This window comes from Poecile atricapillus, chromosome 2 (assembly GCF_030490865.1).
Source record: "Poecile atricapillus isolate bPoeAtr1 chromosome 2, bPoeAtr1.hap1, whole genome shotgun sequence".
Classification (NCBI taxonomy): Eukaryota; Metazoa; Chordata; class Aves; order Passeriformes; family Paridae; genus Poecile; species Poecile atricapillus.
Genome location: NC_081250.1, coordinates 48,832,711 through 48,855,429, shown reverse-complemented (window position 1 = coordinate 48,855,429; position 22,719 = coordinate 48,832,711). Strand labels below are relative to the sequence as shown.

General features: G+C 37.7%; 1 protein-coding gene across 27 annotated transcripts in view; it reads left to right on the top strand.

The window, feature by feature from the left end:
• ARPP21 (cAMP regulated phosphoprotein 21) overlaps window positions 1-22,719 on the top strand; it is a 290,359-nt gene that overhangs the window by 125,675 nt on the left and 141,965 nt on the right. The gene's annotated exons all lie outside the window — the stretch shown is intronic.

The following is a 22,719-nucleotide window of genomic DNA, read 5'->3' as shown; positions in this document are numbered from 1 at the left end:
AATTTTCTGTAGCTGCAGAAGAGTTTTCCGTAAGAATAAGTTTCCTTTCTAATAAGAATGACCATGATTTGTCTTGTTTATTGGTTTTTGTTAATTTGGACTCTTCATGGAGAGTTTTTAATGTGTTTCTTCTCAGCATTACTCACTTTTTCTAAATGAAATTTACTGTTATATTTGGAAGAGAAACAGTACAAATTTACCTTTCTTCTAAACATGAAGACTAGAACCTGTTCCATCTCTGCTGGAGGCAGTTTCGTAATAAAGTGTTTTAATTACAAGCAGTCTTGCTGTCCATGATAAAAGTGCATAATCATGCTGCACTATGAGCTGTAACTGATACCTCTGCCTCTTTCCCTGACTTTGTCTTTCCCTGAACTGCACTTTTGGCAAAAACAACATATATACTTCCATTTAGTCACTTGGAGATGCTGATCAGCTGGTGCTCATTAGAAATACTTACATAATTTCTCTAGGGAGTGGATTTGTTCATTTGATTTTGGGTTCAGTTTTGGGGGGCAACACAAAGGAACATGTGGTATGTGGGGGAAAGAAAAATTCATGATGTAAAATAAAAGGCATAAAATGGAGAAGATGTGCAAAGTCATCTTACCACCTATGTCAAGTAAGAGTTAAGGAGACTGTCTTGGAGGGTCTGCTACTGGCTGGAGAGTAGCCAGATAAATAGATGAGTAAATTTATGAAGTGCTTAAGCTGAGGTAGAACTAATTTTCTTCGCAGTGGCTGGTGTGAGGCTGTGTTTTGGATTTGTGCTGAACACATGGTTGATAATACAGGAAGGTTTTGTTATTGCTGATCCAGGCTCACACAGAGATGAGATCTTTTCTGCTTTTCCTACTGCCATGCTGGCCAGGAAGTTTGGGGTTCATGGGAGGTTGGGAGGAGACACAGCCAGGACAGGTGACCCAAACTGACCAGAGGGACATTCCAGACCATCTGACATCATGATCAGTGTGTAAAGTTGGGGGAAGAAAGAGGAAAAGTGGGACGTTTCAGGTGATGGTGTTTGTCTTCCCAAGTCACTGCTGTGTGTGATAAGGCCCTGCTCTGCTGGAGATGGCTGAACACCTGCCTGCCCATGGGAAGCACTGAATTAATCCCTTGTTTTGCTTTGCTTGTGTGAACAGATTTTTCTTTCCCTGTTAAAATTTCTTTATTTCAATCAAGCCAGTTTTCTGGCTTTTACTCTTCTGGTCCTCTCCCTGATCCTGTGAGTGGGAAGGGGAGTGAGTTTCTGTGTAAGGCTTGGTTGCTGGCTGGGGTGAAACCATGACAGCTTGTCTCCCAGTATAAGCTCAAAATCTTGTTTAGCCCCTTTGAACTCAGAAGGGCCCTCTGCTTTTATTAAATAACAGAAAGCACATTGGTACTGAGAATGCTGAGTTTGTATAACCAGATGTGCCCAGATTGCTCCAGTTATTGAGTAATCTAAAGTTTTTGTTTTTCCTAGCAAACAGTAAATCCAAACACAATATAAATCAGTAATTTTCTGTGATATTCTGCATTTTTTCATGAAGTTTCTGAATCCTCTCTAATTTCTTTTGTGGAAGTGTGTCCAAATTTAATAAAAAGGCTAGTAGAATTCCAAGTTTGTTCGTGATCTGGGAAGACAAGAAAAGCAGGGGTTGATGAGTCAGCCTCTCCCTTTTAGTGAAAGAGCCTTGAGGTATGTTGTCCTGCAAGTGAGATATAAGTTTGATTTAATTCCCAGCCATGACCACTTGAGTATTTTCTGCCACCGGGTCTAGTGATAACATGGAAAAACAAACCAGTCAACAAGAAACAGCAGGAACTATATGGGTATCACTGGTAAGCCAAAGCTGCCTCTAGGTGGTTTCCCCCCCGCAATAACTGTCTTTTCTCATGATACAGAAAGCCATCTTTGGTCATATGAAGAATGTTTGAGAAGCCAAGCCAAAGAAAGGCAAGAGCCAGGGTTTTGCAATTAATTTTTTGGCAACTGAAAACACTTAAGGGAAAAAAGAGTTTCACTAGGAGTGTATACATATATATATATATATATATATTTAAAAAGTACTTTTTAAAATTAAATCTTTTTAAAATTAAGTAGTTTTATTTTCAATTAGCCCCTCTCCCTCTTCTGAGAAACTATTTCTTTGCACGAGACCTGGTAGTGTAGAAGGTGCAGGTATCTTGCACTCTCTCTGGTAGTCTGGTACTGCCCATACTACAATTTTTCATTAATATGGTTGCATTTTAATTATGTTTAAAAGTTCATTGTAATCCTGTTGGATCATAGACTGTCTCGAGTTGGAAAGGACCAATAAGGATCATTGAGTCCAACTCCCTTCTGCTCAAAGGACTACCTACAACTAAACCATATGACAATAAGCAACATCCAGATACTCCTTGAACTCTGTAGTACTAATTTACCTTTGAACTAAGGAAGAATGCATGCAAAAGACTGAAAGTGACCAGTTTAAAAGATACACTTGTTTTTTTTCTAGCATATTTTTATATCTTAATGATACTAATACAAGTAAAGTAAAAACAGGAAAACAAACTACCAGTTAGCTTTCCATTCTAGTTAAATCTCTGTGTAATTTAGACAACACATCCTATTTTCAGTGAACCTGAATTGTTTACCATCATAACAGGATCCAGCATCTCTCAACAGGGAGACATTTTCACAACCAAGCCTGCTTTGAAATGTGGTCTTTCAGCACCTCTATGAGACACTCCATATGTGATTGGAAGCAGTCCTTTTTAACAGCAGGAATCCCATACTGCAAAGAATGTAATAGGATTTGTATTTTCTGTTAGATATCTTTAAAAACTGGCCTTTAGCAATGAGTCCTTATCCCAACCTCAGGATAGTCTAGGATCTCTCATTTCTCTGACTTCACAGCCATAGACCTTGCTATCAATAGCAGACGACAAAATTTGGCTCGTTCCCACTCCTTTTGAGTTCTCCTTTGTCAGCCCCAGATTAGGTGTCTGTAGGGCATTACTTGGGAACTCCACAGGAAAATCTAGCCTGTGCAGAAGAGAGCTTCGGCTTCCCAAAGTAGTAATGTGAGACAATCAGCAATTATGATCTGTCATTTTTTGTAGGCCTTGCTTGTCAACTGCTGATTTTATTTAGGCAGCCAAGGGCATTCTGCAATGCAGTGATCCAGTTTAGAGCAACAATTTATGTGAAATCACCTTTCACTCTTCATTTTTTCACAATTCAGATAATTTGTAACTTTCTTAGACACCCTCTGACACTTGGCACTGCAGTTCATGTGTAGCAACTTTTTTTTCACCCTCTTTTCTGCTGGAACAGCATTCAGGGAGGCTGCTCTGCTCCAGAGCATCTTTAATGCTTTCTGTCCACTAGTATCAATACTCCTTTCCCATGGGGCTTACTTTTCTTGGCAAGACTGGTGAGCTATGCCAAGTAACCTTTAGATCACCACTCAAGGCACATTTTTTGCTGTTTCTGTCTTTTTCATTGGGGTTTTGAAACCAGCATACATAATTCATGTAGCAAGCACAATTTCTCATTGTCATTGTGCTACAATATGGCATGTAGTACTGATCAGCAAATTTAAAAAAGAAAAAATTATCACAGGAAATTGAGAGGCCATGACGAGAAGTAAAAATATATGGATGTACTTAGCTGGCAAGCTGGAAATTAAGTGTTGCAGTTGTACACTACTAATGCCATTCACAGTGTTCTCTCTGCTTCATTTTTCCTGTGTGTAATGCTTTGAGAGCCATCTCCATCAATTAGGAGTTTAACTGGAACTGGGAAGGCCATGTAATGGAGTTGCAAGCTTACGTTAGTCACAAATGAAAAGACAGGCTTAAAAGTAACAACAGGAAAGTAAGAAAAAGTGTATTGTGGCTTAAGATGCTTTTTAGTTGCTTAGGGAGGTGAACCAGTTTTTCAGTATTAATTAACATTTTAGGGCATGCTATATCTAAAGCAAGAGACTGTGTATATGTGTGTGGGAGGTGTCATTTCACCATAAAAAAGATAGAAATAAATAAAAAGCGGTTATTTTCTGAGGAGTAATATTTTACTTATGTGGTACAATAGAAAGGTGAAGAACATGTTTTTACTATCAAATTAAGAATTTGGGTGTTTTGGCAAAAGCCTAGCACTAAAAATTTTGAGGAAAAATATGAAGTGTACATGCATTTTGATACCTCCTTCTGTTTTTAATTGTTTCTCTGTGTCTCTGGCAATCAAGCTGTCCCTCTTTCACTTCAAATGCATAAAGGATGCCAAGAAAAGTTGCCTGGCCCCTTCCCCCCAACTCCACAGACACATAGTGGGGCTTCTCCATCAGCACAGGGAATTCAGGACTCTCAGTGAAGCCTCCCTCATACTGATCTTTATAGCTTTGTTCACTGCTGGTGTCTTTCCCACGTTGCTCCACCGTATCCCAGCTGCACAGCCATGGATGAAAACCTCAGCCCCTCTGAGCTGTGATTCCTCTTTCCAGTGCCTCCCCCTGACATGTGGCACCAGGAAAACAGCTGGGCTCATACAGCTGCTCCCTTCTAACTGGTGTCTTGCTTCACAGGTCTCTTCTAGATGCAACATCTATTTTCTGAAAATATTGTGGACACATAAGGAGGCATAACTGATGGCAGAATACCATGGAATCTTTGAAATATCTGTTTACCCTTCAATCTACAGTTACCATCTCACCATATTTATTTGTATGCATCCCTTTCTGTGCATCGTGTGTTTTTGAGCCCTAAGGTTGCTTTTCCTTATGCCAGGATATTGAATTCCTGCATTAAAGAAATATTTTGTAGGTATTCCTAATTGAGGGTGTTGATATTTTAGCATCTGGCCAGTGTAATAAGCCCACTTAGGCAAATAAAAGGAATTTGTAACAAACTGAAAAAAAGCTGTGACTAAGAAAACATCAATAACAGTGAACAATTGAAAAAAAATGGATAGTAAAGACTTGGAAGGAGATTTGTCCTGCTGAAAAGAAAACAAAGAAAGAAGCTAACTTTCCAGGGAGACTTAGGTAAATAATAAAACTAAATGGTGGTCATAATAAATACTGAATTAAATGCCTGAAGAGAAATCCTGACACCAGCAGCAATTACACATTTAATATGTAATCTGTAAGGTAATGGAAATTATTAGGACAGGTGTCCAGATTTATATTCTGTTTTAAATTAAGCCTTTATTTGATATAATTTTTAACCCAGAAGCAGAAATTGAAGAACACAGCAGCATTTTTTTGTAGAAGTCTATTCTTTGTGTATCTCTGTGGCCAACTGTGTATTGATGTCTACAGTTTTGTTGTTAAAGAAATCATCAATCAGTCATTATGATATAATGCTGGAAGTACTTCAGCCTTTCATACTGACTACTGCAGGCCAAAATATTGATAGATTTATTTTCTAAGGTTATGTGTTATACAAGTTAACTGACAGTTCAATAACTCAGCAGCATCCTTGAATTTAGCTTCTTTATATTGTTTTGCTCTCACAAAGCAAAATGGAAGGGGGGAAAAACCCAGCTGAGATGCTGGGTTTTAGAGAGCTTTTCTGCATTTTTCAGGAAATAACATAGAGAAATGTGTTATAAAGTTAAAATATAGAATGTCTCATCAACTTATCAATTCTTGGCTCATTTTTTTGTGGCAGATTCGGGTATGGTATAATTTTTCCAGCTTTTCACAATTGCTAAAAAAGATAGTTGGAATTTAACTGTAAATGTATGCATACAGCTACCTATGATAGCTGCACTGGACATTCGAAAATATCAAAGCTTCAAGTCAGATTGCATATTTTTAATTCAGAAATCTGAACAAGTTTTAATTCTGAAAAGTTCAGGGAATATTTTTTTGACTCAAGATTGTTTAAAGACAAAGAAGCTCATTTAAAAGACATGAAAAACTGTTGTCATCATCTTTAAAATTTCTGATGTGTTGGACTTTTTACAAATTATGAAAACTAAAGCTCTTGTAAAGTTTCGCAAGCAGCATATTTTTTCTTTAAAAGATAAATAATAAAAGAGAAGGCTATCAAAAAGCAGGCCCAGAAATACTTCCCATCAGCATGACTCATGCTCCTAAATCTCATTCTGTGTCTGAAACATCAACATGTGCTACCCTACATAAGCCTGTGGATTACTTTCCATCGAAAAAGGAAATAAGATGTTTCAGGCAGGAGGTAGAAGACCAGATTTGACGACATGTATAGCAGGATCTCCGGCTGACGGTGTTAGCAGAGATTTACAGAGAGTTTAGGAGGTCTGCCTGCTAGCAGCACTCAGGACAGTGTGTTTTGTGTCTCAGAGACATTGCACAGCCCTGTGTTGGAAGCACCAGCCATGGACAGGAGAAAGGTTCTGCACTTACTGTGCTCAGGGATCCTCAGAGCCAGGCATTCCTTCTGGATGGAAAAGATAACATCATTCCTGTATTATGTGCTGTGCTCTGCTCCCAGAGGTTTGCACGGTGCCTGGAATTAAATGATCAAGCAAGAAAGGAGGGGGAGCTTTTAACTCATGTTTGTGCCTGTGTTTGCAGGTACGTATACACGTATATGCTGTATATATTTTATATATTATATATATTTACAAGCCTTTTAATGTGCTCCTCTGCCAAAAAAGCATGAAAATCAGAAAGTAAACCAAGAGGCATTCCTTTATCTAAAACATGATGAGCTTGTTTGAAATGCTCTCATTCTGGTGCTTTGAGCATCCTTTTAGGAGGTGTCAACTTTAGATGTATCTATAAGAGCGCCACTGAATTCCTACTTGTATTGCCAACTGCCTTAGCTGAAGAACATGTTACAGTAAATCATAAAATTGATCATATAAATGAGTAGAGATCTATGCCAAGTTTTTCTCCTGTGCTGTTTCACATGTTCCTCCAGCCTTAAATGAAGGTTACCTAATACATGGGATTGCACATGCAAGATTTCAGTGTCATTTAGCAATGATTAGTTTTCACAAAACAATTGAAAGCTAGCAGAGCTTTCATAACATAACAAATAACACTCTCCAGAGACAATCAACTGCTTCACTAGAGCTCAGTCTTTGCCATGAGTTCATTTTCCTTCCATCTTTTGCTTTACAGAATGAAACAAAAAATTGAGAAATATAGAAAACTGTAATGTGAAAAAGCTACATAGTGAAGAATAGAGCACACAGCCAGATTATAGGAAAGGGTATTGACTTCAGGTTAAGAAGGCCACTGATTTCTAAATATTCAAAATAAACTGTTTCAAGAAAAGGCCATTTTGGCTTTTTCACTTAAAAATTGTATTTTGTATGAAGGTTAAACTCAAATATTACTACATTATGGTCTTTCCCATGTTTGATATTAATGTATATACATGGTTATATAGACAAAGAAGACATTTGTTTCAAATGTTTGTGTTGAAATTACATTATATATGCCTCATGATAAAATAGTAGGTCTGCAAAAGTTCAACTGTTCTTGAAAAATAAAATTGCATCTTGATCATCTTCTAGTCTTTATCACAGAAGAGGGAGGGAGAGGAAATCAGAGGGTTTTGCTAGATTGAGACTATGATCCTCCACAAGTGAGCTGCTTGTTACTGGAAGACTGTGAAGATCCCAGGGAGAGCAGTTAAGCTTTATTTTTTGTGTGGTTTGTGCACACTGTCTGTCATGTCTGCTTTTCCTTTTTCTTGAAATATTTGAGAACCTTGTTTTGAAGTAGAATGTTGAAATCTTGGCATTCTTTCAAAAAATGTCTCTTGCTTACAAGACATTAGACAGACCTTAGAGGATTTTTGCATTAATACCAGTAAGATGGCAAAAGGAACATCAGCGTGCAGGTTTATTATTATTATGCAGATAAGGTGCATTTGTGGCTAAAAATATTAATTAGGAATGTCATGAATTAGGAATCGTTAGGTGCTTGTGAACAGTAAAGACAAGTGTTGACATGTTGTTAAGTGACTCACAAATAGTTTTTCACCTGGAGTGACCTGTATAGAACCATAGGTCACTTTGTTTTAGAGAGAATTCTATTGGGTTTAGAGGGTATTTCAGAAAAGAATGGTGACAATAAAAGCATAGGAAAGCTCTCATATGAAGTGAAAGCGATTACCTTAGAAATAAGAAGACTCAGAGTTGACATAAAAGTACAAAAAGCAGTGAATGGTGGCAAACAGTTGAGCCTCTATTGCAATGCTGGTGGAATTCAAATGGGGATGTTTAGCACTAGAAAATGAATACTTCTCATCATGGCATCAAAATTCTATGAGGTATTGTTAGCAAATTTCATACACTTGAATCTTGGTCATTTGTATAGATAAAGAAAAATATCTCAAGTTTAGTGCTAGGAAAGACCTTATAAAGAATTCTTTTAGTATTTATTTAGTGCACTTCAGGATTAGAAGTGGGCTTCTGGTAGAGTCAGATCCACTCCACTGACTGCTACACATGTATATGTGTGCACATCTCTCAAATGGCCCCACCTTTACAGCAAATTTAAGTGCAGTGAAATGAAAAAAATTCCATCACCTCACCCCTCAACCCTAGCACAGTAAGCCTCAGGAGACACCTTATTTTTATAGGCTTTTATCTAGTGGGTGAAGAAACTTCTCAGGGAATGCACAGCTGAGCTTTGTCCGGGAGAGAAGCAGTTAATTCACTCCGGGATAAGGCCATCCTTGCTTCCAGCCCAGCAGAAAACAGCTTCCTGGTTTAAGTGATGGGAGTGGAGCATGATTCCTTCTATTTCCCAGTTCCTTTGGACAGATAAATAGAAAAAAAAGGAGATGAAAGTTTATGGCAGGGCCCTTGCAAAAATGAACAGACAGGGGAAAGCTCTCTTATGGCAACTGATATCAAATAGTAACAAAAAATAATCTGTATTTCTTCTTAAAAATATATGTATAGTATTATATCCTATTAATATTGTGACCCTCTTAGAACATTAGAAAGAAGAATGTGAGATATGTATGATTTTTTGTTCTGCAGAACTACATGGAAAATGCTAGGATTTTCCACAAGTTGTAGCAAGAAAAAGCATTCTTTTTTTATCTTTGTTACATTGATTATTACGTGGAGTGCTTATAGTGTATACATGAAATTCCAACACATTGTTCTTTTTTGTTCTCAAATTGTTGATTTGTTTTCTCAGCAAGGCTTGGATTGACAACAGTAACTTGTAATTCACTGGAAAGTCCTTTCTAATTTCATGATTGTTTTTTTTGTCTTTGATTAAATTATATTATTGATTAAATTATATCTTAAAACATACTGTCATTTGGACTTGCTTAATTTTTCCAGCTGCCATTCTTGTCTCACCAGCCAGCTGAGCCTATTTTTTATTGGAAATTAATTCTCTCAACACTTATCACATAGTTAAAAAGCAAAACAAAAGAGAATCCAATTCACCTGAGCAAATAATCCTGGAAGGACAACTACTACTGAGTACCAAATGATATAATAGTAATTCAGAAAAAGAAAATAAATTAATTTCTTCATTCATGGGCTCCTGTTTTCAGGACATCACTGGGACAGCTGGGACTCAAAGTTTCCGACTCCATCAAAAATTGGGGTTTGTGTGCAAAACAGACAGTTCTTCTATTGCAAAAATGATATCACCTCCTCTTCTAGATGTTGTGTACTGATCTGGAAAAAAAACAAACATTTTATTTTTCTCCCAGTCCACCTCCATGGACATAGTGTTTTATTGTTGGAACCGAGCAATTGTTTTGGCCTGTGATCCATTGCTTCTCTTCCTTTCGTTTTCCCTTTGGGCTCTGCGAGAGGCTGGCAGAAACATCTGTTAGAGTTAAGGTACACCGCCACGACTCCGCTGATACGGGAGCCCTGTAGCACACTGCCTGTGCAGGAGCAAGGAGATGGGCTTTTCTGTCTACATGATCTATAACACTGTGCAGCTAATTCAAGAGGAGTGAGCTATTTTTGGAGGTTACCAAATGACTCAGAATAAAGAAGCAATTGTGTAACAGATGCAAAACTGAACATTCAGATTATCTGTCCGTTAAAAAACTGAAAGAAAGCAACCTAATTTCAGTTCAGCTGGAGGGAGTAGGTTTCTTTATCAGCACCCCAAGTTAAAGCATGTTCCTGAATATACAGCCTTCGCTATCAGGAACCACAGATGTTTTAAAAATTAAAAAAAAAAAAACCAAACACTTTTTGCCCACTTCTGATGGCCAATATGAAATCTAATGAGAGATTTAAGCCAGTGTTTGATGTTGGCTGCATTGCACCAGAAGTTTTAAATCCCATTACAAAATGACTGTCTTATTAAATGTGGAGTTTAATAGCTTGCTTGTATAGTTGACAGTCAAAACAAGATCAGTAGTGTTTCCACAGAATAGGAAAAATGATAAAAATTATGATGACTGAGTAGGTACTAAGTGTCAGCTCTGTCAGGATCATGGGCTTGAGATAAAAATTTTAATATATAATATTACTCAAACCTTATTGATCATCTTTACTTAAAATTAACAGATTCCCCTTACAATGCTTCAGAAACATTGCAAATGTCACTACAAATTCAACACCTGTAAAGTTTTGCACTTGATTAAAAAAAAAAAAAAAGACTGAATTATTTACCCTTAAAAACTGAGACAACTACATAGCCTTAATATTTCATCTGTTTTCTAAGGCAGTATATTAGCTACACTGCATGAGGTTAAGACAGTACATAACAGGAAAGAAGCAATTTTAAAACTTAGCCACTGTTATGTAACCCTCATATAAAAATGAATTGTAAAAATTAGGCTCAGGTGAAATCAGTGGCACGAATTCAACAGAGCATTGTTTTTATTCCTGCTGCCAAAATTCTTTCTTCGACCAGATCCTGGGCTTAGAGGAAATATTAGTAGTGAAGTGACTCTTATTTTACTCTTATTTTACTGTAAGATAGGGCAACCTGATGTGACCATGCTAAAGTGGAGCCCACAGGATGGAGTCAGTGGTGGTTTATCTTTGCATATTGAGCTTTGAGGGGGGAAAAAAGCCACATGCATAGAATGAATGACATGGGCAGACTGATGGAGGATATACCCTGTTTTGGCTGATGTGAGGGCTGTCAGCAAATTAGCACTGGTTGAGTAGACACGTGGAATTTTTCCTGCTGTGTTGGATTTTTCAGGTTAATATGGTGGAACTCCTTACTGTTTCTGTGCTGGAGGCTGGGTGTTAGAGAAAGCAAAGCTTGCAGGGCTGTGAGGAAGGGACAGAGCTGTGACAGTCACTGGAGCCAATCTCAGTGTGTGCTTCTCATACTTGTGACACCTACACACAGAGAAAACTCTGCTTGTGAAGGGGAAACAAATTCAGTTCCAGTGTGTTTTTTTCTGCTTGGTTCTCCAACTCTAATGAATGAAAATTCATCTGGAGAAATACTAATTGGGTTTGACACTACAAACATGCAAGTAATGGGAGCAGGTTTCTCATCTAGGCAATCTGATGATCTAACAAGCTGTCTCAATGAGAATAGCTAGTTTAAGGTCCTGTGACGTTATTCATTAGTTTTCTAACACCAATCTTTACAGTACACTTCCCAATTTGATGTTGTATCTCCCTCTCTAGCTATAGGCTCTGTTCTTTTATACCCAAGATAATACTTCTTGCTAATTCATTGACAATCACCAGGAAAGAATTATCACTCCCCAGCACTTCACCATTCTCACAGTATCACTGAGGATGCTTGTTTCACATCTATGTCATTTTATCATCAGTGGCAAGATGAGTTGATCAAGAAGGTGTCAGTAAGTATTTATAAATGGATATCTGGGAAATTTTTCAATGCTGAGATTAATTTTGTGCGAGAGATGGTTGAATATTATTGTGTTTTTAGGAATGGTCAAACTGTGGGGGTGTAGTAATTGATTGCCCAGAGGAAGTATCAAAATCCTGTGATTAGCTAGTTCTTTGTTCATGTCAGTGCAGGTATTTGAAAAAGGCAAATGTGTGAGAATGTTTGTAGTTCCATGAGCATGGCAAGTAGAGAAAAACAGAACTAACATGTCTTTAAATAATACTAGGCTTGCAGCAAAGCATCCTCTATATCTTGTCTGACTTTAAAATCATCTACAATTCTCCTTGTACAGCCTATATTCCTACTGCTCTGAGGTAATTCCTATCAGTGTAAAGAATCCCTCTTACTGAAAGTGTGTTGTTTTCATGTCAATCTAAAATAAAACTAATTTGCTATTATAGAATAACTGCATTTAATTGAAAGGACAAATATTAGCTTCATTTTCATGGATATGGGATTTGTAGAGAGAAAATGCCCTGTTCCATTCCTTAGCTCATCACAAAATTGTAATGTGGAGGGGGAAGTATTTTGTGTGCACAAATAAAAATCAACAAACACAGTGTATCTAACTATTTGTCTGGGAAGTTTCACACATTTCTTCTTTTACAATGAATCATAACATGAATGTAAGTATCAATTGCAATCTTCCAAAAAGTAGAAAGTTTCAGCTACTATTTTTGGTCACTCACTGTGCAAATAAACACTTTGAATATCATAGGAAAACCTGTTCATAAAAGGATCATTTCTCAGCTTAGAAATACTTTGTCCTATACTATTTAGGCTATACCTATAAATAGGAATCAGCTGCTGAGAAATGAGTTTACTATGCTATATCATTCCGTTTTATTTTGCTACACAGTTAATCCTGGTTAAGGCTAAAAAATAGTTAATAGGCAGTCTGTAAGATCTTATGAGATGACATTTGGAAATCCTGCAGTCATATTAGTCATTAGCCATGGCAATATTCTGCCATAAGGCAATGAGTCAGACGATTGATTAGAGAGCCTCATCATGATATGCCCCCTGGCATGAATATGGAGAGAGGGAAAGGAAAATGAGAAAGGAGAGTGTATGGGACACAGAGGAGTAACATGGAGGAATAGAAGGGCAAAAAAGTCTAAAATAGTTTATATTTTAGCGGTAAAAGTTAATGGAAAAGAGGGAAACAACATAAATCATGGATCTTGGGGACCCACAAGATGTGCTACCATCCTACTTTGTGAGTGAAGTCCTGTTTCACTGGAAAATCTAACTTTTCTTACACTCCTGGCATGGCAGCTTGCTCAGGACATGAGGCAGTTGTTGGCTACCTCCCTTACAGGTGTTCACTCAAAGTCTTGGAGGGGACTGGCATTGAAACACTGTCTGTTTTTAAATCTGCATGTTTTCTCAAATGGATGTGTAGATATAGATGGCTTTACCAGCTACCAACATATGTGCTAAGGAACATCAGCAAAATAAGCAGTGCATAGAAGCTGACAAAAGGCCTACAGGGAGCACTGGACAAATGCTCACCATTGAAAAAATTGCTAGGCACTGCAATTAAAAGGAAAGATCTCTGCTATTTAGGAGTTTGTGATGCTCTTACTGGTGGCCCTACTATGACTCCCCTGCTGCTGTTTTGGAAATTAGCACACCAGTTTTGGCTGAGGTATGCAAGGCTGAGTACCTACCCCATCCTTGCAGTCAAGCTAAAAAGCTGCCAGGTCCTAGTAGGAGGCAGGGACTACACAGAAAATAGAGTTTACTGTACAAACTATTGTACGAGCAATAAGAATGAGAGATGCACCTAAGTGCAGCTAAGATTTTACTGCAGCACTTATATTTTTTTTTAATTCATGTCCCTAATGTGTGCTATTCTCCATAGCAGGGCATGATTTGCAGTATTTCCAAATATTGTCTTGGCTTTTTCCTGCATCAAACTCATCTAGGTCTTCAGGTGATGTGCAATTTTATCAAAAATTGCTGAGCTTTGTAATTTTAATGCTGCAGATTTAGTACAATTTGTTCAAGATGCTCATACGATGAACAGTCAGAGGTGCTTGTGCCTTCAATGCAGGGAAGCTGACAGTAACATGTTCTCCATAAAGGCAAATTAAAATGCCTTTATGACAATAAATTTAAATCAATAAAAATCAATTTAAATAAACAGATTAATAAATTTAGAACAATCTTTTATAATGTTCACTGGCTTTCCTGGCTTGCTGGGCTAATCTCTTTTCTGAGGCATTTCAGAAAAGAGCTTCCTAGTCTTGTTTATGTTTATAGAAAAGATATTACATTTATAATACAGGGAAATGCTGATTTGTTGGGGAGCTTTTTGGCTTATTTTCTAAATATTCTGATTTGTATGAAAATACTCTCCCTGAAATAAACACTTACTATAACTACTTTATAAATCAAAATGAATAATTTATGGTCTGCGTTTTTAAAAACTGTGTTAATCAATACAAAACATTTCAAAAGAATACATACAGATGATATTATTGGCAAACAAGATTGCTGCCAAGATCAATGTAAAACTCCCATTGTCTTCAATGAGACTGTTCTCAGACTGGGATGTAGGAGGTTACATTTTTGCAGGCTGCCATGACAGAAGTTCATTGTGACAGATAGTACTTTCCCCAGAATTACAATAGCCAGAAGAAAAATCAGAAGAAGCAGCTGTGAAGAACAAACAAAGGCGCCAGGAAACAGGTTGAATTTCTCAAAATGATCAAGTCAGTAAAAGGTAGAATCAGGATCAGAGCCCTGATATTTGAAGTCAAGACCTGGTTTCTGGCTAATGATGTTGCTTCACATGTAGCTTTCTCAGGTGATGCACAGCTCATCTTTCGTGGGCTCATAGAGAAAGAGATCTTTACACAGCATGCAACAACAAAATCAACTGTAAGAACAAGCTTCAGCAGATTACTCCTCATCACCACTAACTAGCTTCCATAGTGGCATCTTGCCTTTCTGTCTGCCCTATCCCCGCTCTCCTGAAGTGAGTCTCACTTTGCTCTCTGTCACTTCTGTCAGCTGTGAAGCTCTCCTGACTTAGAAGAGGCAAATGGGAAGGAGGTTTCATGCCTCACATGCCCATATAAGCAGTGGATCGCAGGGCCAGGTAACAGAGTTACAGATTTGAAAAAAGATTTCTGTTTGCCATGCCTGTCTCACTTTCAAATTATTTAATAAATCTTTTCTACTTCATAAGAAATATTGAGGGCCTATGTCTAATTCATCTTTGGGGGAATATGGTGATATAAACACATTTAATTATCTTAAACAGCTAGAATTTCATGACACAAATATTACAACAAAAATACCGTTGGAAGCTACACAGCATAAGGATAATGCCATATGCCATTAAAATATATTTATCTTAATTTTCATATTAATTGGTAGATCCTGTGGGCTGTAAATTTATCACAAGTCTGGTCTGCATTAAGAATGGATCATAAGATTGTAACTGCAGATCCTCGTGCCACTTAATAGGTAAAATTAGGTGTCCCATTAGTCACAGTTGTGACTAATTTCACCTATTCTGACATTATTATGAACATTATGCAGTTGTTTTAATATCTTTGTATAAAGATTAGCCTAGCTGTTTTATTATGTTTGTGTCTTACTCTATGATGTCTCATTTCTTTTGTGTAACTGCTATTACTAATAGTCAGTACATGAAGGAGTCCAAGGACTACACTTTTCTTTAGAATACAATTATTCCCGTATAACATTGGAAAACTATGAAGGTGTCTAACACAGAAACCTTTACATGGAAACAGTCCTCAAGATTAGCAGTTATTGTGGCTCATTAATTACTAAAATTTAGGGAAATTTATGTTCAGTAATAAACACAAACAAATAAAACAGAAGTTAAGGTCACGGTTCAATTTTTCAAGAGCATATAGGACATCTCTTATGCCAACCAAAGACTTTTTGAGTGCATTCTGAAATTTCTTTATGGGCATGTAAAGGTGACTGAGGATCATAATCTGGCCCTTTGTGACAGCCTCACATTCTCTGCCCGAGACATCAGGAGGCTTTGAATATAAAAGACATATCCTATAGATATCTTAGTCCAGGGCTCTTGACCCCAGAGTCAGCAAAAGAAGATGAACTGCAACAGCCATAGAAAGCAGATGAATCTTGAGAAAAACAGATTTCAGGAGGACTCTATATATTTACACACACCAGCTGTACAATATCTGAGGAAAAATAGTGAATCCCTGAATCACAGGTTGATTAAAGCTGGAATCATTGCCTTTTTTCCCTGATTGCTAAACAAAGTATCTTTATTAGAATCAGAAAACTAATTTTATTCTGAGACCTACCCTCTTTCTGCATCTGTGTCTCTTTCTTCCACATCTGATACTTGTTAAATTTCTGCCAGGAGTCTGCCTGCCCTCTAAAGCTCAGCATCTAGCTATTGATTTAAAGAAATAATAGGTGTGTTTTATACTTTTGGCTTTATTATGTACTCCTAATAACTTTCTGTAGCATACACAGCATGCAAAACAACATTAAAGAGAATAGAAGGACTGATTTCCGATTAATCTGAGTTTGTTTTTTGTTTTTAAGCTACAGAACATCCTCTGATGTTACAGAGCTTCACAATTCAAATTGCTGATGAGTAGCAGTCTTGAAATGAGAGCTTAAATGAAGATAGTAGGATGTTCATGTAGCTTACTCTGTGGACCTTGGATCAGGCCCTGAGAAAATTTCAAGTTATTTGCTGTGTTGGACCATACAGACTGATGTATAGCTATGATCCCTCGGTTTTCACAAGGCTGAAGTTACATTGTATGGTTGTATTGTGCTGAACTTCCTTGGAATTATTTAATGCAATATGTTTCCTTGTTTTTTTCATGACACTGGAAACTGATTAGACATTTAAAGTATATGCTATTAAAGAGAAAACAAACCAAATATGGAAAAGACTTCTCTCACAACAAAGCAAATTTTCTTATCTGCAGCAGATCAGCAGTATGAGTTAATATAAAGACAGCACATAGGTAAATGGCTCTGACAAGTTAATCTTCATCAATCTAGGTGCCCCATGCTTGCTTCAAATATGTCATTCATAGCTGGATATCCATCCATTCGTTCATGATAGGATGGACTTTTATCCCATTAGGAACTATATTCCTTGTATGTATTTGCATGGATACTGACTTCTGCTTTACTAACTTGGGAGAGGCATAAAAGGAAACTGCCTTGGAATGGCAGGAAATAAATTTTTTATATGTACAGGTTCCCCCCAATCTTAAGGTCAGGTTTACTAGCCAGGAAATGGAGTAAGAGTTGCTGCACTTTTTAACTAACCCATTCTTTATCCCGTGACTGTCGGGATAAAGTAAATTTACCTTTGGCTGCCGGAATCCAATTTCTGTTGGCAGCATAGGCATTGAGACATGTACAGCTTGTGCAGATTGCAGCCTGTATCAGTACTTAGTGGGCTCTGAATTTCATTGCTAGGCTGTTCAGTACCCCCAAAATGTCTTTCAAAGTCTTCCAGGCTCTGGTTTATTGTATTACCTTTGGCAGTCTGAAGTGCAGTAATTTATATTTGTCACAACTGCCCTTCGACTGGTGTGGTGCTGGTACAACCTTGGGCTTTTTTGCCTTGTCTTTTTTTTTTATCAGTGAGGGAGTCCAGTATTGTGAATAATTAAACCCACATAAATAGTTGATCTTGGTGATACAGCACACCACACTAAATGTCTTATGTAAAAACCATGTATTTTTACTTCTCCCTTCTCATTTGCTTGAACTATATTAAAAAATTCTTGTCATGAAAAATTAAAGATTATAAGAATAGCCATTATTATCCTGTTTACTACATGCAGCTGATGCAGAGATATTTAGCTTTCTCCTGAGGAATGGTTTGATGTATATTTGTTTTCAATTAAATTTGCATATGCCATTTTAAAGAGAAAGATACTTTATTTATCTCTATATTTGCTTTCACTAAGGAGGGAATAAAAGTTCCATACTTCCCCCCCCCCCCCCCCCACACACACTTTCCTGCATCACTGCAGGAGAGCTCTGTATTGTGCATCATAAAGAGATTGGGAAGCTGGGTAATTAATCATGGGCTTTTATGTAATAGAAAGTTTAAAATTCATTAGCTTTATATCGGAACGAGTGTTATGAGGGAGAACATGTTGTGAATGAGAGGGAGAGCCTTATAATTAAGGAAGTGTGTAAATAATAATGAAAGTCATTAGTGCCATTCAGTTTCTAAGAATGTCATAATGTAATTGGAGCATTAAAGTGAAATTTGCGATGACAAACATTAACGATACAAAAGAGAGAAAATGTGGTTATCTTTAGTTTGACAGATAATGTCAGCTTTCTTGCAAGGCCCAGATGGTGCACAGGAAAATGTTATGAACAGTTTTGTTTTAATATTTTTATGATGTGATATTTGGGGATACAATGTCACAAACACACTCGGAGGTTTACATTGGTGAACCAATAGTGCCTTTGAGTACAGAGTCCAATGCTGAAGCAATATATAGGGAAAGTCTTGTCACTGATGTAAGATTGTTGTTGCAATAAAGGTGAGTTGAAGTGTAGCACGTTATTATGTGGCAGTGAAGTTTTCTGTCTGTCTCTCTCTCTCTGGATATGCACTTTGAATCTTTTGCTCCTTTATATTAAAAAAAAAAAAAAAAAAAAAAGAAAAAAAAAGAAAAAGAGAGGGGGAGGGAGAAAAGGAAGAAAATGATTTAACAATTATGCAGGAAATTATATGATGCTAAAATTGTACCATGTACTGCTCTTTCAATGAAGGGACTTTCTACAGTTATTCACATTGCAAAGGCTATAATTTTAGGGCGTGAAAAAATGTAGATTCCAAACAAAGGAACATTTAAATATGTCTAGTGTATAAGGCAAGGCGAAACAAAAAGAAGGCAGCTGGAGAAAATTTGAGGGAACAGTATTATTTTAAGGGCAGTGACTTAGAAATAACTGCTTAAGACTCCAAGACCTGAAAGGCCCAAGACCTCAAAATGCTGGAAGATTAAGATTCCATGTGTTATATCCATGAAGTACAGTGTTGTGGGATTTCCTACTGCCCCCATCACTTTGTGTCAAAAGGACCTAATTTTTATGTAAGAAGTTATTCATTCTTTACTGTCTTTCTCTGCAGCCCAGTAGAAAAACACAAAAGTTGATTCCAAGTGTTGAAGATGAAGCACTGAAAATTGCTAAATTAATGCCAATTAATCTCATATTTGCCTGACAGTTTTAAGAAAAGGAACAGTGGTGCAAATGGGTGAAAGTGGAGAGGTGAGGGTGATTACCTCAGCAGGATTGTAACCCATGAAAAACCTCTAAGACTTCCGACTATATGAAAAACGCCACATTTTTTTTTACCACTGACAGAACTTGAAAGGTTTTTTAAATGACATAGCAAGAATTATTCTCTGCATACTGTAGGGCTGCTACTGCTTTTGGGATCTTTGAGTAGGATGGTTCAAAGTGGGGTCACACTGACTGCACCAAATTGTGGTTACATATCTGCCTTTTCTGGTCATTTCTACTGAGGATGAACAAAACCAGCGTTCTGATACATAAGCTGTGTGAAGAGGTTGCCTCCAGTAGTTTGGAAAGTTTTTGGAAAGTTTGATTTAGCACTGGTTAGGCTTTTGTTCAGTTTGATTCATTTTGTTTAATTTTTTTTTCTGGTTGCTCCTGTTCTTTGGCACATCTGCACACAGTTTTGCATGTAAAGCACAACATGGCTATAAAGGGGGCAAGTACTTAATTTCATTGTGAGGGGAACTGAACCGCCAGAAAATTCTGCTACTCTCCTGAATCTGTCTACTGTGGAGGGCACCCTCACCTCCTCTTGAAAAAGGTTCATGGCCAATGTTTGTCGTTTGCTGTTCTCCCACTGGATGAGTTAATAAACATGGCCAGTGTGAGCCTCAGAGCACACACTGCAGTGAGGTAGGGTGGGCAGCAGGAAGCCAACACATCCAAGAGACACACATGCTGTGGCAGCAGGAAAGAAATACATCCAGGTTACACAGACACTGTGGCCAGGATTCTTTCTAGAGACTCTGATGCGAGAAGATTAATATTATTCTTAAAAAATTTTAAAGGAAAAGTGAAAAATGATATCTGGTTGAACAGTGTCAACATAGTAGTGTAGTATCAAGTAACTTGTGAAAAATACCTGCAAGGTATGTCCAGGCCTCATGTAAATTGTGAGCCTTCTGTTAAACTCTTACATTTAAAACATTCATGTCAGAGAAGACTAGACCTTCTAGCAGCAAAGGTTAAAAGGGCACCATATTCAGGGGAATTTCAAATGGAGAAGTTGGTGTTAGTGAGTACTCAGGGTTATGTGGGTTGATCGGCACAGCAAATCTTCCGTTTTTCACCTCCAAATCATTTGCCAACTTCATCCTCTAGGTTTTCATATGGTATACAATCTATAGCTGGGGTGATGGTCTTCTCTAAAATATACATGGTTTTGAGAGTTAGACCAAGCCTACAGCTCCACAAGCATGTTTTCCTGCTATTCTTAGTATTGTTCTGGAAGCATTTCTGCAAGACAAGTGGGGATTCCTGTCAAAATTATATTTTTCTTCTTTCCCCCTCTCTGTCATTACTGGATCCACTTGCTTGCCCATGACGTTCCCTGGTCTCTCAGCTTCCCTTTTTCCAGGACACCTTAAGGGCAGATGTAGGTCTGTAATGTTTTAGCAGTGAGAAAGACACTATGTACCTGTGTGAAAGCCTGTATTACCCACATCTTATTGTGGTAGCTGCAAATTGTCACCAAGGCTTGTTTGCTGGCCAGGTGTGCTGGAAGGTAACCTATACTTTTACACTTTGCTTTAGACAAAGGGAGGCAATAATGACTTCTCCTGGCAAGATCTTGATGGGAAGCTGCTTTCTTGATGGAAAGTGCCAGTGGAAGTTGTTTGTGACTTTTCTGGCTCCTATGCCAAGGGCTGCAACTACTCTCTGGCAGATCCTGTGTTTGTCATATGTCTCCTTAGAGCCACTCGTATTTGTGAACCAAGCAGTTCTTGGGTTCTCAGGTGACCCTGAGCCGTTGGATTATTAAAGCTCATAAATCCTATTGAAAGAGTTTGGAATTTCCTCAGCCTGATTTCTTCCCTACAGTACTCTAATATGTGCAGGTAGTGCACATTCTCTATAACGAATCACAGATCTCAAGATAACCAACTCACTGCATTCCTTGCCTGGGACTCTCCCTCCTCCTCTTTTTCTCACAATTTTCTCTCTGGCCCATTCTAACACCACAGTTCACAACACTCTAGCTGACTCTCTTCTTACTACTCTTTCTCTTACTCACCACTGCATGTTTTGTAGCTTTGTCCTATCGTGCATGCCACACATACATATTATAAAAAGTACTACTATGCTAAGTTGCTATGTCAGAGATGTGTTTCTGTCCAGCGCAACTGAAAGCTGCCTGCCACCTAAATATCTAACACTGTCACAGCTCTTTCAACGCTGTCAGCAATGTGACTGAGGATACCAGGATGAGCCCTTGCTGTGGTCTCTGGATTACTTTGGAACATCCTTTTTTGAGCTGCCAGCCACTCATCAGCCCATGAAACAGGCCACTGCCCCTCCTACACTGTGACCTAAAAGTTCTCTAGTCCTCCTGCCTGTAAACAGAAATTGAAGAAAAGGCTATAACATGAGAGACAATATGCACAAATACTAGCTGTCAAAGCCAGAGTTCAAATTCCTGCTCATCTTCTGAAAGTCATGGCTGAGCAGGGCTGCAGGAGCTACAGTTTCCGGTCTTAGGAGGGGATCAGGGAACTTTTTTTTTTGTGTAGGGTGAGGAACTCCACACTGTAATATCCTTTTCAAGATACACAGATATGGCACATCAAACACTTCAGGATTTCTACAAGAAACTAAGAGGGGATTTGAAATGTCAAATACAAAGCAATGATTCTTTGCTTTCAATGGGGGGAAAAAAAAAGCTGCCTCAGCCCCTCTAGCAACAGATTACATTTTTAAAGGGTTGTTCATTGATCTTTCTCCAAAGAAAGAATCTGAGATTTAGGTACCTGATCTTAATCCTAATGAAATCCATTGCAAAATTCTTACTGAGTTCATTGGGAAGAGCAAAAACCTTAATTTTTTTTGTCAAATCTTAGCTACCAGTACATGCTTTACACAGATTGCTTGGGTAATTTTCCTTTACTCGAGATTTTGTAGCTGGAAAAATATTTCAGCTCTTCCTGAGAAGTATTTAAAACTGGAGCAATTTGGCTATATTTACATTTTGTAAAGTGCCATTTTAAACAGACGCGCGGTATTTTTAAGTCCATCTGCAAATTATGCAGGATTAATTTGTTTGTAACATATAGGACATAAAAGTGGAAAGAAGTTCAAAAATAAATAAAAACCCCTAAAAGTGATCTCTTTCACATAAGATTATGATGAAATACATCATCAGTTATTTTATCATACTGCTGTGCCTCAAACTGAATCATTCCACAACTCCAAAACACAACAGACTTTATATGTTAGAGGGTTTTTTTTTCACTGAGAAATGACTAGAAGCAGCAGAAATGTGCAACCAGTTGTGCAAGATTTTATTAATGTATTTAGTAACACTATGTGCCTTCTCTCCCAGGAATCTGTGATTGCAGAACTGCAAGAAGCTCTGTATATTTTTTTGACATCTCATACTTCCAGTCTGATACTGAGTTTTGAGAGTCCAGTAAGGTTTTCTTGATTTCTAAATGAAACTGAGATATCATAACTAGAAAGTATTCTTGCAGTGAACAAGTAATATAATCTGTTGTCATGCTTTGGAAATACCTTGAGCTGAGGCACTTGGTGTTTTCTGTAGGAATTTTGTGTACATACAGTTCACATGTGCTTCACCTCTATATGTTGGTTTTATTGCACAAGAGCACTTGGCAGTACCAGAGTC